Raw genomic sequence first — 17,296 nt, 5'->3', positions numbered from 1 at the left:
CCCCCTTTAACGGGTAGCTTATTAGATTTACAATTCTGATAAGAAACCAGTAGGGTACGGTTAGTAAGATAATTTTTAATTATCTTTATTATGTAAATTGGAAAATTGAAATCCCACATTTTGGCAATTAAACCTTTGTGCCAAACACTGTCGAAAGCTTTTTCGATGTCTAGAAGAGCAACTCCAGTGGAATAGCCCTCTGAGATATTTGCCTTTATCATGTTAGTTACTCTCACAAGTTGATGAGTAGTTGAATGTCCAAGACGAAATCCAAACTGCTCAGGAAGAAAAATAGAATTCTCATTGATATGTGACATCATTTTAGTTAGGATGATTTTTTTAAATAATTTACTAATAGAAGAGAGTAAGCTAATTGGTCGATAGCTAGATGCTTCTGCTGCGTTTTTATCTGGCTTCAAAATAGGAATAATCTTGGCATTTTTCCATCTTTCAGGGAAGTATGCTAATTCAAAACATTTGTTGAATATTTTGACCAAGTATCTCATGGTGATTTCGGGAATGTTTTTAAGAAGAATGTTGAAAATTCCATCATAACCTGGAGCTTTCATATTTTTTAACTTTTTCATGATGGATTTGATCTCATCATAGTTTGTTTCAACAATATCATCTAGAGACAATACTTGCTTTGAAACGTTTTCATATTTTTGTAAGACTTCGGTTTCAATAGGACTCACAACGTTGAGATTAAAAATATGGACGCTTTCAAACTGCTGAGCAAGTGTTTGAGCTTTTTCTTCGTTTGCAAGAAGTATGTGGTCGCCTTCCTTCAAAGCTGGAATTGGTTTCTGAGGTTTCTTAAGAACCTTAGAAGGTTTCCAGAAAGGTTTAGAATTTGGTTTGATTTGTTCAACCTCTTTCGCGAAATTTTCATTTCTTAAGAGTGTGAATCTCTGCTTAATCTCTTTTTGTAGATCCTGATAGATACATTTCATACCAGAATCACGAGAACGTTGATATTGACGTCTTCGAACATTCTTCAAGCGAATCAGATGTTGAAGATCGTCGTCAATAATAGGAGTATTAAATTTTTTCTGTGTTGTTGGTACCGATAAATTTCTAGCATCAACTATAGATATGCTTAAATTTTGTAATGCCGTATCAATGTCAGCTTTATTTTGTAAATTAAGGTCATGATTAAAATTATTCTCAATATAAGTTTTGTACCTTTACCAATTTGCTTTGTGATTGAACACTGAGCTAATGGGATTGGAAACAGCTTCTTGAGAAAGTGAAAAAGTTACTGCGGAAGATGATCAGAATCAAAGTCAGCATGTGTAATCAATTCGCTACAAAGGTGACTTTGATCTGTCAAAACCAAATCAATTGTTGATGGATTCCTTACAGACGAATAGCATGTAGGACCATTCGGGAACAAAATTGAATAATAACCAGCAGAGCAATTAGTAAAAAGTAGTTTACCGTTGGAATTGCTTTGAGCATTATTCCAGGCTCGGTGTTTGGCGTTAAAATCAACGATTATGAACAATTTCGACCGATTTCTTGTAAGTTTTTGTAAGTCTCCTTTCAAAAAATTAATTTGCTCGCCAGTGCACTGAAAAGGCAAATAGGCTGCGGCAATAAAAATGATACCAAGATCAGTTTCAACTTCGGTGCCCAAACTCTCGATCACCTTGGTGTCAAGAGATGGCGTAACGGAATGTTTGATCCTGCGATTAACCGCTATTGCGATTCCTCCACCGAATCCAACAATTCGATCAAATCGATGAATAACAAAATTAGAGTTACTCTTCAATTTAATATTTGGTTTTAAAAAAGTTTCGGTCACATCGGCTATATGCACATTATGTATCCTCAAGAAGTTGAAAAATTCGTGTTCGCACGTTTTTAATGAACGAGCATTCCAATTTAATAAATTTAAATGATTATTTAAAGTCATTGTTAAACTTTAATTTCATTACAATTTTGTTAGCAAATTCCCACCCCGCTTGAAAAGCTTCCAACATGGAGGTAGAATTTAACATGGCAATCATCATAGGTAACATAGCCTCTTGTAGGTATTTTAATTTTTCTTCCGTTACGCTACCATGATCCATTGGACTAACGGAAGCGTTGGGTGCAAACGAGGTTGAGGGCGTGGTAGGGGTAGCCGTTATTTTGGCATTGCTACCTGCCACTGAAGCATAAGATGACACACCATTTTAGGATGGTGTGACGGAGGTAGAAGAAGTTGTTAATCTATTTTGAATCGGATTAACACGTTTTCTTGAAGTGTACATGAAGAAGTAGGTACATTTTTTAGTTGTTACATTTTGTCGAACGAAGGTTCAAGCCGGTATATACACAATGATGTGATATATTATGAAGCAATCATTCGTTCAAAGTTTTTCAAATGTCTGCCGGTTGGCTAGACTTATCGTATCGCGTATCGTTCACATTATAGGAATTATTGAAAGGAGCTAATAATCGATTTGAGTGGACCTGTAAGCAGGTACACTTCCGCGCATTGCGTGGGTAAAAAAAATTCGGTCCCAACATAAAAACTCGCTACACTTTCGTTATCCATTGTTCGCTCTCAATGCAATCAAGTTCCAACACTTGGTTCGAAACACACTTCAAGAGGAATCCCCGAGAAAGTCATGGTCGATGCATTTAGTAATATTCAGTCAATGCATTTAGGAATATTCAGTTGCATCCTATTGTTTCTGTTCTCAAAAAAAACCCGCACTGCTATAAGTTAAAATTTCATACAGCGAGTGAACATTATTAGAGGGTGGATGACTGCAACGTCAAGCGGCCTCCTCCTCCGCTTATCTCATTCAAGCTCACGCAAAACGTTTTCAAGAGCATGAGCTATTCGAATCGTAAAAGTTCCACGAACACAAATATAAAAGGCTAAGGAAAGCTATAACACTACATTTCATTGTGGAACTTGTGCTGCTATTTTGCTGGACTTCGCAGCTTGGCGTACAACACACCACCATGGAACTGATAATATTCTGCTTGGTCAATAAATTATACTAGTAGGCACCAAAATTAAAATAATAAAAAAGTTATCCATTGACTGGCAGGCCAAAACACTTCACTTCGATTCATTTTGCATGTGCAGGAAACTACCGAAAATGTTTACGTAAATCAACATCGCTTGTCGAAAACAAAATTCAAACCGAACTTCGTAAAGTGACGACCACTAGCAGACTCCGTGCTTCTACTTTCAGATCAAACCAGCTGAGTCTACACAAGATCGCCCAGCTGAGCAGTGGGTGCGAGTCCACAGCACACACTGAATGAGCCAACCCGGTGCGCTTGGTACGATCACACCACGTAGTCTAGCCTTATTCAACAACAACACGACCTTAGCCGGGGTTTGTTTTTGTTCCTTGTTTTCGCTAATATGGAATTCACGAGACACCTTGCAGACACACTTATTTCCTCCCCGCGCTCAGTCTCTTCGTCCCCTACCCGCCCGCTTAACGCACAACAACTATTCCACTCTCACTCTCATCTGGTAGATCCTGTTCCGCAAAGTCCATCAATGCCGGTGGCATACCTTCGCTCAAGTGCCGAATTTGCAGGTATCTTCAGTGACCCAATGCCATCTTGCACTGTGAAACGACGCGATGCGATGGCGAAAAAAAATCCCCAGCGCGTCTATTAAAAACACTAATCAATCGTATTTTTTCTCAAACACCTCGGCATCGACACAGGTAACTCGGTCGGTGGAGGTCGTTCTGTTTCGCTCACCTCTAGTGTAAAATGTAATTGCAGCCTGGGACTGCCGTTATCCTCGTCGATCCCGGACGTCTAGACGCAAGGATGTCGCTTCTCGTGAAGCCGTACAGCAACGTGTATGTATAAAAAATAAATTCCAGGAAAAGAAGTCCAGATTCGGTAACGTGCGATATCCCGGACGATGGCACAACCTGCCCGGACGATGTTTGAACTGCAACTGGGGCAAAATTTCGATAACTAAACAGTGTTATATCCGCGCGCAACGATCTTTTTTTTTATTTCGCGTAATCTTTCACTATAGGTGTTCAGGAGCCGCGCGTACGTACGCAGCCGTCGACAACAGACCCGTCAGTCATCGACGAGCGGCGAATTGAAACTGATGGATCGTGCAAAATCGCTTGCCTGCGTGGTTGCCCCAGTCGGATGCTTCAGGCGGTAAACAGAGAGTAGATACCGATTCAAATGCCGGCTTTTTTCGAGTCGGTTTCGGTCAGGTAGGGGTGGATGATGGGCAGGGGCAGGGATAGCAGAGACGACACCGACCGCAGAAGTTTTGTAAGAATTAGGCGTGAGAGCCGAAAGGGTTCGGAGTAGGGTGGTGCAATTAGCATTCTGTTGGAAATTATTAGGGGCTGCTCAGTGCACAGTGGGACGAGCCCGGACTTAAGTCCATATATGAAGCTTGTGCGATATTCTCGCTAGTATTTTTCTCCTATCAGCTGAGCCATCAGAGACATTTTCGCGAGATTTTGGGTGATTTGAACGTAAAATGAATTTTAACAGCTTTTTGGAAGGGCATAACTCATGTGTTTTTTGAATTATTTGACCATAGGACCTACATACGGTTATTTTCGTTTTTCAAAGAAACGGTGGATTTTATTCATTGCATTTCTTCACCAAAATTATCCGTGTGATTGAATTACATCGTAAAATCGCCAAAAATAAGTCACTAGTTGGTTTAGTTAGTGGTTAGATAACTGTTTGTCATGAATTTTTATTGAATGCGAACTTCTAATGCGATAACATCAACGACGCCCGTGAATGCCCGCGATCACACTAAACTCATTCGAAAACCTTTAATTTTCTCTTTAAAATGAGTCTATGCTAGTTTTGCGAAAATTTGCGATAAGCAGTCAAAATTTAAAAAAAAAACTGTGAATGGAGACGCATGGTTATTACTGATATTGAATTTGAATAATCTCTTTATGGCTAGAATAATGACACGAATATATGCACAACTTTCAAATAGCATTGAGAGCATGATCTCCAAGGGTTTTAGTAGCAATCAAGAGTAAGGAGCCGAGTGGGAGGTATGGTTTTTTAGATGGTAAAGGTATTAAGAATGTTTAAAAATCAGTAAATATTTTCAACCATTTGAAAGATATCATAAAATGTTTCTGGAACTATTTCTTACGCAATAGCTGCCAAATTGAGTGAACACAGTTGAGTTCTGGTCAATTGGTGAGACTATTTTGATCCGAATTTTCATAGCACTGATATGGCTGCGATATTATTCATATAAAATATGATCATTTTTAAATGAACCATATACGCGAAAAAAGGGATTTGGATTTATTTTTATTTAAGATATGAAATAAGCAATCTAAGTAACTTAAAACACACCTGCGCAAAAAATCCGTTAACCATCTTGTTGATTAGTGATTAGTGAATGTAATTAGACATTCCACTATGACGCTTTTTTGAAAATGAAAGAAAATGTAGTTTTCATATCAAGTAACCCACTAGTGAATTAAACGTTCCAAAATTAGTCGAACACATATTATTTGACCCATAAAAACAAAATAGTCATTTCTGAAGCCCCGTAATGAGAAGTCGTTTCAATATGGAAATAAATTCCAAAATTACCATTGAAAAAAATCAATATAAAAGTAAATAATAAGGAGTGAAGCTAATTTTTATTTTTAAAACCAATATAGGAATTCAGAGCACAAAAATTTCTTTAAAATATATTTTGAGCCTTCGCAACAAAACAATTATTTTTGAGTCACCCTAATGTATAATGCAATTCTTCTTACAAATGTTAATATCAAAAACGGTTAGGCACACGAAAATTAATAAACACAAATTTTAAGAACGATTTAGAAAAAACATATTTTTGAGACACCCTAATAGTAAATGTTTTAATATCAAAAACGAATTCAGCGTACCAAAATTACATAAAACCGTCCTATTTGAACCGATACGACAGGGTTTGGACTTTAGTCCACCTTTTGTTCTAAGTCGTACCACTGTGCAGTGATGACATTACTAGCGCCTTGTGTAAGGGGCCCTAACAGTTTAGAGTGCCAGTAGAAGTTCTGTTATTTTGAAGATTTAGCATAGCTTGATTTGATCAGTCCTATCCAGTTCATATGAAACTTGATCAATTTAACCAGTAGTTTTCACAGAGTGTCGATTAATTTCTCAAAATAAATTTCCCTGGTCCTCCAGGTTTTTTCAGATCTTCAAATAATCTGGTTAAAATCACCATAATAGCGATTTTGACTGATTGGAGCTGTACTGATTGTCTTCTCACAGTCTTACCGATATCGATAAACAGATGTGCAGTCCTACAGCAGAAGCTCAGTGGCGTTCAACCAGTTGCAAATGGTGTAGTGATCCAGATAACTTGGTCCACAACACGACCAACGGTTTAGAGATACTAAACTAAAATTGGGTGTAAGCCACACCCAGGTTCAATTCGTTGCTAACAAGGCGTCTTTTTCGTTCATTTCTTCTATACGTAAGCGTGCTAATTTACATCACCGTCCATTGTTCTTTTATTTAGAGGTTACAGCCTGTTTCTATTACCACCCTAATGCAAAGCGGAGGCATATGTACATTTGTTAAATCATCTACGATAAATTTGATACCGGTAACGATTTCACAAATCACTCTCCAAAGCGGTGAAGTACACGCAGAAAAAAGAATTGAAGGTTCAATAAAAATACACACAAAAAAAAGTTGTAACATTTTTCACAAAAACAAAACCTATTTTAATCCACCTAGCGGTGCAATTGTGCCTTTCTCAATCATGAATCACGAGAATGTGTGCGTTGTTTATATTCATTAAAAGCTTTTAAATGCATATATTACATTTTATTATTATACATCACATGACAACTATATACAGGAAAATAAATCATTATTCGAGTTCTAAAATTTTGAAAAAGAAAAAACAGCCACGGTAATATTGAACTGAAAAAAGGTGCAAAATCGGCAAAGTCCCAAAAAGTCGATTTTTATAAAAAAAAATTTTTCGAGATGACATAAAATCTGGACGTTTCATGCATTTTAAAGATGTTTGGCATCAAAAATACGAATTCGATTTCTGAAATTTCATGGGGTTCCCCATTTGAAAAAAAAAATTGAGTTCCGGCTTATATGGGAGTTTCATATGTGACCGGACGATTTAGTCTATATTTCCGGACCCATATAAGCGATCCGTACGAAATTTTATAGACATCTATGGGGATATTATAGCTATCATTTGGGACTAAGTTTGTGAAAATCGGCCCAACCATTTCCGGGAAACTGATGTGAGTTCGTAAATTTTGAAAGATGGCTGCTTTTCCCGGGCACTTCCGGAACCGTCTATGGTGGTCAATGTAGTCAACGAAAGTTTGGTTGGCCGTCGGTGACCTAGAACAGCAAATTTAAGTTGTTTGAGAGACATTTTAGCGAAATTTTTACCTTTTTTGCTTTCATCGGAGTATCGGTTTGAATCACAATTTGCTATGTGATCGCACGCCACAACCTGTAACTCCGGAACCGGAAGTCGGATCGGGATGAAATTAAATAGCCATTTACGGGGACGCAATACCTTTCATTTGAGGCCAAGTCGAATCGGTCTAGCCATCTCCGAGAAACCGATGTGACTGTTATTCTGAATTTAGATACTTCCGCCGGGGCTTCCGGAACCGAGGATGGTGGCCAATGTGGCCAAATAGACTTTGAATGGATGTTAGTGACCTAATACTACAAATCGAAGCAGTTGTGGTCATATTTTGGAAAAATTTTCACCTTTTTACATTCATTGCAGAATTTATTAAAATCGACATTTTCTGCGTGTTCGTACTTATCACCCTGTAATTCCGGAACCGGAAGTCGGATCCATTAGAAATTCAATAGCAGCCTATGGGAACGAACCTTTCATTTGAGACTAAGTTTGTCAAAATCGGTTCAGCCATCTCTGAGAAAAATGAGTGACATTTTTGGTCACATACACACACATACATACATACACACATACATACACACACAAACATTTGCCGAACTCGACGAACTCAATCGAATGGTATATGTCACTCGGCCCTCCGGGCCTCCGTTAAAAAGTCGGTTTTCAGAGCAATTGCAATACCTTTCTATTGAGAAAGGCAAAAAAAGTTGAAAAATAACATTACAAAGAAAACCCATTTTTTAGTTTTTGTTGTGTTTTGTCAACAAAGTCCTTAAAAGAAAGAAAACATTGCCATTTAAAAAAATGTTTCTAACAATAACTTTATACGTGTTTTAAATTTCATTCTACATTCATTTGTTAATAATAAGACTGAAAAGTAGATCATCCCAGTCCATGCAGTGTAACACAACAAAGAATAGTGCTAATCCGCTTTCTAGGTTTTTTTTTATTTTATTGTGTGTGCTCGTTAACCATTATTCGGCCAGTAGAGCAGTGAAGCAGCAGTGTTACTTTGCTGACAGTAATTTGTCTTAAGGCGAGATGAACGATATTTGGCCATGAGAGAAATATCGAAAATTCGTCCCGATAAGCTTCGGGTGGTAGTATATAGCTTGCAGCACGCAAATGATATTACTGACTACGGGCGTTCTACGAAAGAGTACAGAGTATATGTTCCAGCTAATCGGGTTGAATGTGATGGGGTCGTCAGCGATTCGAGTTTGAAAGACGTGGATCTGCTGACGCTTGGGGTTGGCTGTTGAAAGACTCCATGTTTCAGCCAGTGAAGATACTGAACTCAAAGCGTTTGCATTCAGCGTCAGTTTTAGCAAATGGGAACAGGACATATGTCAACACAGACTCTTATCGGGTGAGCTTCGACGGGTCTGCTCTACCCAACTACCTCCTCTTTGACAAGGTTCGCCTACCTGTACGACTTTTCGTACCGCTGGTCATAGACTACACTAATCGTAAACAACTGTTTATTGTAATAATGAGGATCGTTGTGAGAAATGCAGTGGGAATCATATGGATGATTCCTGTGGAAGGGATGTTGAAAAATGTCTCTACTATGGAAGAAATCTACATGATATCCCGACATGTCCCGCGTACAAATTGCGCGGGGAGAAACTTAAACGTTCCCTTTAGGGACGCTCTAATCGATCGTTTGCAGAAATGCTAAAGATAGCTACTCCACTGGTCTCTACGAATATCTACACTAATGTGTCTACTGACGAATGCGGCTCAGATGATCCCGAACCCCAGGACGGAACATCTGCTGTTCTATTCTATTCTAACCCTTACACAGCCAGTATTGAAAAACATCCTGGAAAACACCGCAGTTATTCTTTAGTGTTTTTCTTGTCAACATTAATATTTGAAGCATATTTTAATATGTCGCAAATATTAAAACGGCCAGGCCTACTGTGCAGAGTTGGGTTTGAAGATGTTTCAATATTATACGGTAATTGAATTACTCATTTAATAAATCATTCAACCAACGAATCGTTTTGAAACTTGAATGAGTAAGAAACGAGGATAACCGTACCGACCGTTTCAGTTTATAGGGGGTTAGAATGAAACGTTGGGAGTAACTTTGCTAAGAAGATTAATGTCACTCATTTGGTCCTTTGGGATGGGACAGAGGTATTTACACCTAGCCCTGGCTCATTAAGCCTAGGTTAAAGCGCCTTTACTCGCTTTCCGCCAAACTAATGCTGACTTCGGTTTTAGAAACGAGTCGCTCTAGGCTGGCTCTTATATTAACAAGAGCCATACAAAAATGTTAGTTCAGAACGAACTCCGATCCAAAAATGAAATCAGCATTAGCATGCACCTGTGCTTTAAACATTCATTTCATAATGAAAGAATGCCGTATTTTTTTTTTGTTTTACCGAATTTGTATATGCTTTCATCAATAGCAGTTTACCCGAAGACTCGTCGGGCTAATGAAATTGACAGCAGAAGCTTCCGCGACCAGTTTCTGATACACTTCGTCAAAGGTAGCACACACAATACTGCTTTGAAAGCCGTTCGGGACCTGTTCCCAGTCATCATGTCGTGAAAATCGTTTGCCCACATCACCGTGATGTTACTCCGTGCATGAACAACCTGGGATATGGGGACGACCCCAAAAAACTATCTCATGAAAGCACGATTTCACCGATGTGCAAAGGATCATACTACTGAGTCTAAACCGATGACATCGAACCGAAGTGTGTTGATTGTCATGAGAATCATCGTGCTAAATTTTGGCCTCTGACGAAGATTATTAAGTAAAAAAACACAAAACCTGTACCTCTACTGGTCTCGTCTGGGGATGTAGATGGTGGGTCTCTTATTATCATATCTACTAACAACATAAAGTGTGATGCGCAGGGACGAAAACTTCTATGTTCTTATAATTGAGGGATTGCTATAGATAGTCCATACAAAAGGGCCGTTGTTGCAATTGATCAATTTGACAGTTTAGTACCCCAGGACGGAACATCTGCTGTGCATAAAAGCAATAGAAAAAGGAGGAACATTTCCTCAACTAAGCTTCGTTGAAAAGACCAGAATATGTCTCTTCAAGGTTCTCTAAAAATAGTTACTTGAGGAAGTACTGGTGCAAAACCGAAGCAAGTAGCTTCCGGTCGTGTCCACGATATCCGACAAAATCGAGTCCACATAAGAGTTTCCTCCTAAGGAAGAGTACGGGTTCCTGGACGGCTTGACTCTCGACACATCGATTCAAGCTCAGACTAAACGCGTACCAGACGCGAACTTTTGCGGACGGTCTCCCAACCCATTGTGGGACAAAGAGTGCTCAGATGTATACCCGGAGAAGGCTGCCGCATGTAAGACCTTCCGGGACGACGAATTACCCGCTAGCTATAGCAACAGTACAAGACGTTAGAAACGTGAATGAAGAGTTTGATGAAATTCAAGAAAAGCAATTACTGGCGCAGGTTCGTTGACGTACTAACGAGAGAAACATTGATGAGCACTCTTTGGGGCACGGCCCGGCGTATGCGTAACCAATACACTACTAACAAGAGCGTGGAATATTCAAACTGTTGGATATTCGATCTCGTCAAGAAGATTTGCCCGAATTTCGCACCGACACAGGAGATCTACCGCGCCGCGTACCCTCACGATAACGCAAACGAAGCACCTTTTTCGATGGTGGAGTTCTCACTTGCTAGCTAGACAGAATCAAATTTTAATTTGTTTAAAAATCTGCCAGACTTGCTTGTTGATTTTTTTTAATAAGTTTCTTGATGGTAACATTGTTCCTCATGACTGGAAGCAATTGAAGGTCATCACCATTCAAAAACCAGGAAAACCAACCTCCGATCACAACTCGTATCGACCGATTGCAATGCTGTCATGTACCAGGAAGTTGTTCGAGAAAATGATATTGTTTCACCTCGACAACTGGGTCGAAGCAAATGGTTAACTGTCACATACACGCTTTCGCAAAGGCAAAGGTACGAACGATTGTCCTGCGTTGCTCTCAACAGAAATTCAAATGGTCTATGCTAGTAAAGAGCAGCTAATATCAGTTTTCTTGAATATTAAGGGGGCTTCTGATTCAGTTTCTATCAGCATTCTTTCTGAGAAGCTGCACCAGTATGGTCATCGATTTTAAACAACCTTTTGCTAAACTTGTTGGCAGAAAAACACATACATTATTCACATGGTGATTTATCGACATAACGAATTAGCTACACAGGCCTTCCCCAGGCCTCACGTCTAAGCCTATTCTATTCTACAATTTTTACTGACTGGCTTCGACGATTGGTTTGTCAATTCCTACACGCTAAGGCAGCTTGCAGAGGATGGTGTGATCTCTGCTATCGGTTCGCAAGGACCATTGCAAGATACCGTGAACAATTTGTCTGCTTGGGCCCTCCAGCTAGGTATCGAATTCTCTACGGAAAAAAAACTGAGCTAGTCGTATTTTCGAGGAAGCGCGAACCAGCGAAACTACAGCTTGAATTAATGTGGTTCAAACTATTGTCTTAGGTTTCAACTTTCCAATATATCGGGGTCTGGTTCGACTCTAAAGGTACCTAGGGATGTCACATTAGGGGTGTCTGTAACAGAAGAGCCAACAAAGAATCAATTTTCTCCGTACAATGCTTTGTCTGTAAGATCGTACAAGATTACCTTAATTTGGGTTCCCTCGCATTGCTCCATCCCGGGTTATGAAGAAACGGACTCTTTAGCTAAGGCGGGCGCTTAAGACGGTGATATTTACGAAAGATCAATTTGCTTCATTGAATTTTTACAATATCTCTCGTCAAAGGACGCTAAAAAGTCGGCAGATATCTTGGAGCAATGGAAAGTTAGGATGGTGGCTACATTATATTATTCGAAGGTATCAACGAAACCATGGTTCAGAGGAATGGATGTGGGTCGAAATTTCATTCGTTTGATGTCTCGGCTTATTCCCAATCACTACACGTTAGGCGCTCAGCTCCGACGTGTTGCGCTCGTATATAGCGGTATCTGCACTTGTACCAACGGTTATCACGATATCGAACATATTGTCTGGGTATGCGCCGAATACTGTTAGCCTACCAGATCTCAACACTTCTGAGAATGATAAGAAAAATAATATGAACAGATAAATCTGTATATTGACGATTTTTAGGAATCTGTATTCGAGGGACATATAGAGAAGATCGCGGCTTGCCAGTACATTGTCAGAACCGGGACATTGGGTGATCTTCCTCGGGCCTCAGAAAGATCACCCAATATTCTGGTTTGGGATGTACTGGCAAGCCGAGATCTCCTCTTGTAAGTAGGGGTTTGCCCACTACTCGAGTTCTAATTGCCCGGCGGACCCTTCTTATCAGGGCGGCCTAGGCGCCTCTACAAGATATTGAGATTTTCGTATACAAACGAAAGGGTAAACAAACACCACTCTCCACCGCTGGTCGTTTCCGTCTGTTGCTGCTGACGATGGCGGGAATGCGGACGGTTTCTTCCGACCGGCCGGAATAACGGCCGCGTTCTCCTTTGGTCGTTGGCTGATCCAGCAGCGGTCCTTAACAATTAGCCAGGGAGGTGAACTTTACTCCTTTGTCAGAACCTCCCTAGCGACGGCGATGACGAATCACCGGATTCTTTGATCCCCGTAAAGAATTCCGGAAGACACCGCAGTGTTCTTCCCAGGGGAAGCCGTTGTCTACCCTGCTTCGCCCTCCTTGGCTATTAGCTGGGAAGGAGAGCAGGGCTCGTTCGGCTTATCCTTCCCAGCGAGGGCGGTTTGATGCGTCTGGATCCTTTTCGGTTTGCCGGGGTAGCGAAATCTCCTTGATTAGCTTCCCCCGACGGCGATCCAGCACCACAAAATAAACGAGCGCCCAAATCATGGACCAGGCCCTTTACGACGGATAACTTTCGCGCACTTCGCACATGGCTATTGTGGCTGGAAACTGTCCCGAACTGGTGTAACGGGGACGTCTGTATTTGTCCGTGGTCTATCACTATCTACAATTTTTCTCGATGGCCGCCTTCCTCACGACCAAAACAAATCTTTCAACAGCCTCGCCTCATAACTGTCATTCGGATGCGCAGCATAGTCAGCATACTTATTGCAGCAAGATTGAGAGCGGTGGCCTATCTAAGCCCTATGTTATTTATAAACAAATCTTCAACAAAATTTACTACATCTATCTGTACAACCAAAACCGTTCACAAACCCGAAACTATATAAAAATTTACAAATTTTACGTGAACAGTACAAAACAGCGGTGAGCATAATTTTACGTAAACAAATACACTCTAGGGAGTGTATATTCAAAAATAGGTATATTTCCACCCAGTGCATAATTGTTACCCGGACGGGTTACACTCTATATGTCCCACCCATACAGCTTCCTGAAAACCGTCAATGTACAGATTTCACGCAACCGATTGTCCCTATTATGTTTCTTATCATTCTCAGACGTGCCCTCTTCCGCCTGTACCGTACACCAACGATGGTTTGATGCGATTTCAAGTTGACACGAAACATCTCTGTCGATTGAGCCAACAAGTACGGGACCTACAGCAAAAAACCTCACACCCGCAACGCGGTGTGCTGCCGATCCGCATCGAAGCCGTACTACGAAATCGTCTGGAGGAACCCCTGCCGGCGCGAGGAAGACCGCCCGGCGTCCCATGATGCTTCCTGATGAAGACCGCCCGAGTACATTTGATTTCCCGATGCCGGACACTGAAAGATAATATCTTTCTCTCCCCTATCAGCTTTGTCCACCCTGTCTTCCTTGTCTCTGATACCCAGATGTAGGCGTTTACCACCCCCTGAATATCTTTCCAAAACTTATTTGTCCTCTGTCTTTTCTAGTTTTAGTTGTTCAATGTATATAATCTCGTTAAGAAATGCCCAACTGTACTACTACTCATAAAAATAATAGTCCTAATAACCCCCCCCCCCCTCATATACTTAAAAAATTGAACCACTCCCTCTAGTTATTCTTAGTTTTAATATGGTTGTAAAGATTGTACCCTATTTGGCATAAAATCATTTGGCATAAAGTCGTTTGGCATAAGGTCATTAGGCATAAAGGTCATTTGGCATAATGGCCGTTTGGCATACAAGAATGACTTGGCATAATGGTTATTTTACATAATGCACTGACTACTTTGGACGGAATATTAATTACAAAATCGACAAATAAAAATCATATTGCAATCATTTATATTTAACGATAATATATAAATAAATTACAAAAATACAAAAAAATGCAGCAACGTATAATAACATACAATATTTATAACTACTAACAAAAAGAAATACGCTATTTGGCATTTGAACCCAATAATGCGGCAATCGCTTGCAAATAATCTTCGGTAGAGTAACTCTAAACATTTTGCGCTATTTTTAAAATACTAGCGTCGTTTTCCTGGCATGCTTCGCTCCCGCTTAGTCGGAAGTGAACAAACTATAACCTCTATATTTGAGTAACCTGGGCAAACGAGTGGATTTCCGGTTTTCTTGCGAAGTACTGCCGCTTCCGACAAATTTAAAAAATACTTTCCGCGGCCTAATGTGGCTAAGCCGCTTTCCCTCCCCTATCAAATGACCATTATGCCAAATGACTGTTATGCCAAACGCCCGTTATTCCAAATGACCATTATGCCAGCTGGCTTTATGTCAATTGACTTTTATGCCGAACGATTGTATGCCAAATGGCTTCATGCCACATGGTCAGCCCATAAAAACACACTAAACGACCCCTCCCCCTAATCTTACGAATAATATATTATATACTCTTGTATACATATGTATAAGATAGCTGTAAAATTTCTTTACTTTCATTATAAAAAAAATAATAAATAAATTTGTAATACCCTAGTTTTAAGAAATTCAAAATGTAAAACAAAAAAATTGGCACCTTTAAGCAAACGCAAACGTGCCTTATCAAATAAAAGAATTGAATAAAAAATCAATTGCTGCGTTATGTATGTGTATGGTTAGATAATTTTGAACGCAAAAAAAGATGTTTACATTGTGCAGTTGGGCCCTTTTAAAATATTTGGCTAGAAACGTTCTTATGTCAAATGACCGTATACCAAACGACATTATCCCTAAGACAAGACGTGACAATCGGCTTCTTATTTTTCCCTTGACATTCTTCTTTTCGCACATTTTCACCCTGCCGAAATCTTCCGAACAGTGTTGCTATTTTTATTAATAAAAATGGATTCTTGTTGATTTATTTTATGCCGGCAATATTCTGTATTTTTATTGCACACCGTTTTTCCATGCCATGGGTGTTTAGTAAGGTTTGATGAAACAATTTTCTGATAAAATTTTAGATTATGATGTGGTTTCTGTCTTATTTTTGTTAAAGTTAATCAACCACATATACGGTAAATGCGTGATAAATACTTGTTTCACTTTGCCGCACAATTTCTGTTCAATTTAATCATTTTTACTTTTTTAACGATAATAATTTTATTTGTCAAAAGTAATGACAATCTTTTCCTATAAATATAGCAACACTGCCAACCATCATTTCACTATCCTTGCAGTAACATTGCGTACGGTGCAAAAAGTCAGAAACAACCAATCAGGAGCTGGACCATTCTGGCGTAATTTTTTTTTTTTTCGAGAGTTGTCCTACTGGAGCTGTAGAGCTAGTTTCTCGGAAGGGCTCCCCGTCAGAATCACATACTACAATTTGCAGACGAGACAGGCAATATCGCCCAATAAAACACTGCATTAGGCCAATTGTAGCGGGCCGTGATTCTGAATGTGATATTCATTGTACGGTTCAGGTATGTGCGGGCGTAGGGACTCGCGATCGCGTGTATCATCGCGAAGGGCTCGAACATTTGTACGTTAACGTGCTCGATCGCGTGTGCGTTTGTATGTCGCGTGTGCGTTTGTATGTCGCGTGTGCGTTTGTATGTCGCGTGTGCTAACGTGTATGAACTTCGCGTGTATAAATTCTATTTGATAACCGTGTGCCATTCGCATATTCGCATGTGTTCTAGAATGATCGCGCGCGGACCGTGAATCTGATACTTAATTTTTGGTGTACGGTTCAGATTCCAGAAGAAAGTGGGTTTTTACATATCATTAGAATTCCCATTCATGTCGCCGTAGAACGCGTGGTCTAGTGGATATGAGCTTTATTTTTTTTTTTGATTGATCCAACTGAATGTATGGACCTAAATTGCTAGAATGAAGGCTAAAGATTTCCGGACGTGACCGATTCATGATCGCGCGCGTTTGCGGGTTCGTGTTTGAGACCGCGTTTGTAACGTCGTAAGTACTAAAACGTTCACACAATTGCCGGAGTGTTATCAAGTTTACGCGATCTCGGGCATAGGTGTGCGTAGATGATCGCAAAGGGCTTAAGCGTTCGTATGTTGACGTGTTTGTCGCGTGTGCTCGCGCGTATGTGACTTCGCGTGTATAAATTCGATTTTGAAACCCTGCGGCCATTCATATATTCGCGGACCGTCATTCTGATCTTTAGCTTTCGGTGTACGGATCACATTCTGACAGGGAGAGAGTTACCCCATATCACTAGAGTTTCCGATCATGTCGCCATGGAACGTTTTGTCTAGTGGATATGGGAGTTATTTTTCAATTTTTTTTTTATTAATTAACAAGGACCTAGATTGTTAGTACCGAGGATAGAGACTTTCGGACGATCCCGATTCATGATGGCGCGAGCGCGGGAGTTTGTAGGTTGACGCTTGAGATTGTGTTGCTAAGTTTATGAGTGCTGAGATTTTCACCTTATCACCGGGGTGTAATCACGTTTGCGAGTTCGTGGGCGTAGGTTGCTTGGAAAATCGCGAGGGGCTCTAACGTTTGTGCGCTGACGTGATTTTGTAACGTGTGCTCTTGAATGGTCGCGCGAACCGTGAGTCTGATATTGAATTTTCGGTGCG

General features: G+C 40.1%; 1 protein-coding gene across 9 annotated transcripts in view; it reads right to left on the bottom strand.

Annotated features, from left to right (window-relative positions):
* The window catches only part of LOC131677369 (cystinosin homolog), a 42,931-nt gene that overhangs the window by 19,685 nt on the left and 5,950 nt on the right, over positions 1 to 17,296 (bottom strand). The window contains exon 1 of one of the 9 annotated variants that reach the window (XM_058957138.1): positions 3,724 to 4,082. The exons of the other annotated variants lie outside the window; for them this stretch is intronic. The gene's annotated coding sequence lies outside the window, so the exon portion shown is untranslated. Of the gene's footprint in view, positions 1 to 3,723; positions 4,083 to 17,296 lie in introns of those variants that run through there. 9 annotated transcript variants of the gene reach the window in all.

This window comes from Topomyia yanbarensis, chromosome 1 (assembly GCF_030247195.1).
Source record: "Topomyia yanbarensis strain Yona2022 chromosome 1, ASM3024719v1, whole genome shotgun sequence".
Taxonomy (NCBI): domain Eukaryota; kingdom Metazoa; phylum Arthropoda; class Insecta; order Diptera; family Culicidae; genus Topomyia; species Topomyia yanbarensis.
The sequence above is the reverse complement of the archived record's forward strand: the minus strand, read 5'-3'. Positions and strand labels throughout refer to the sequence as shown.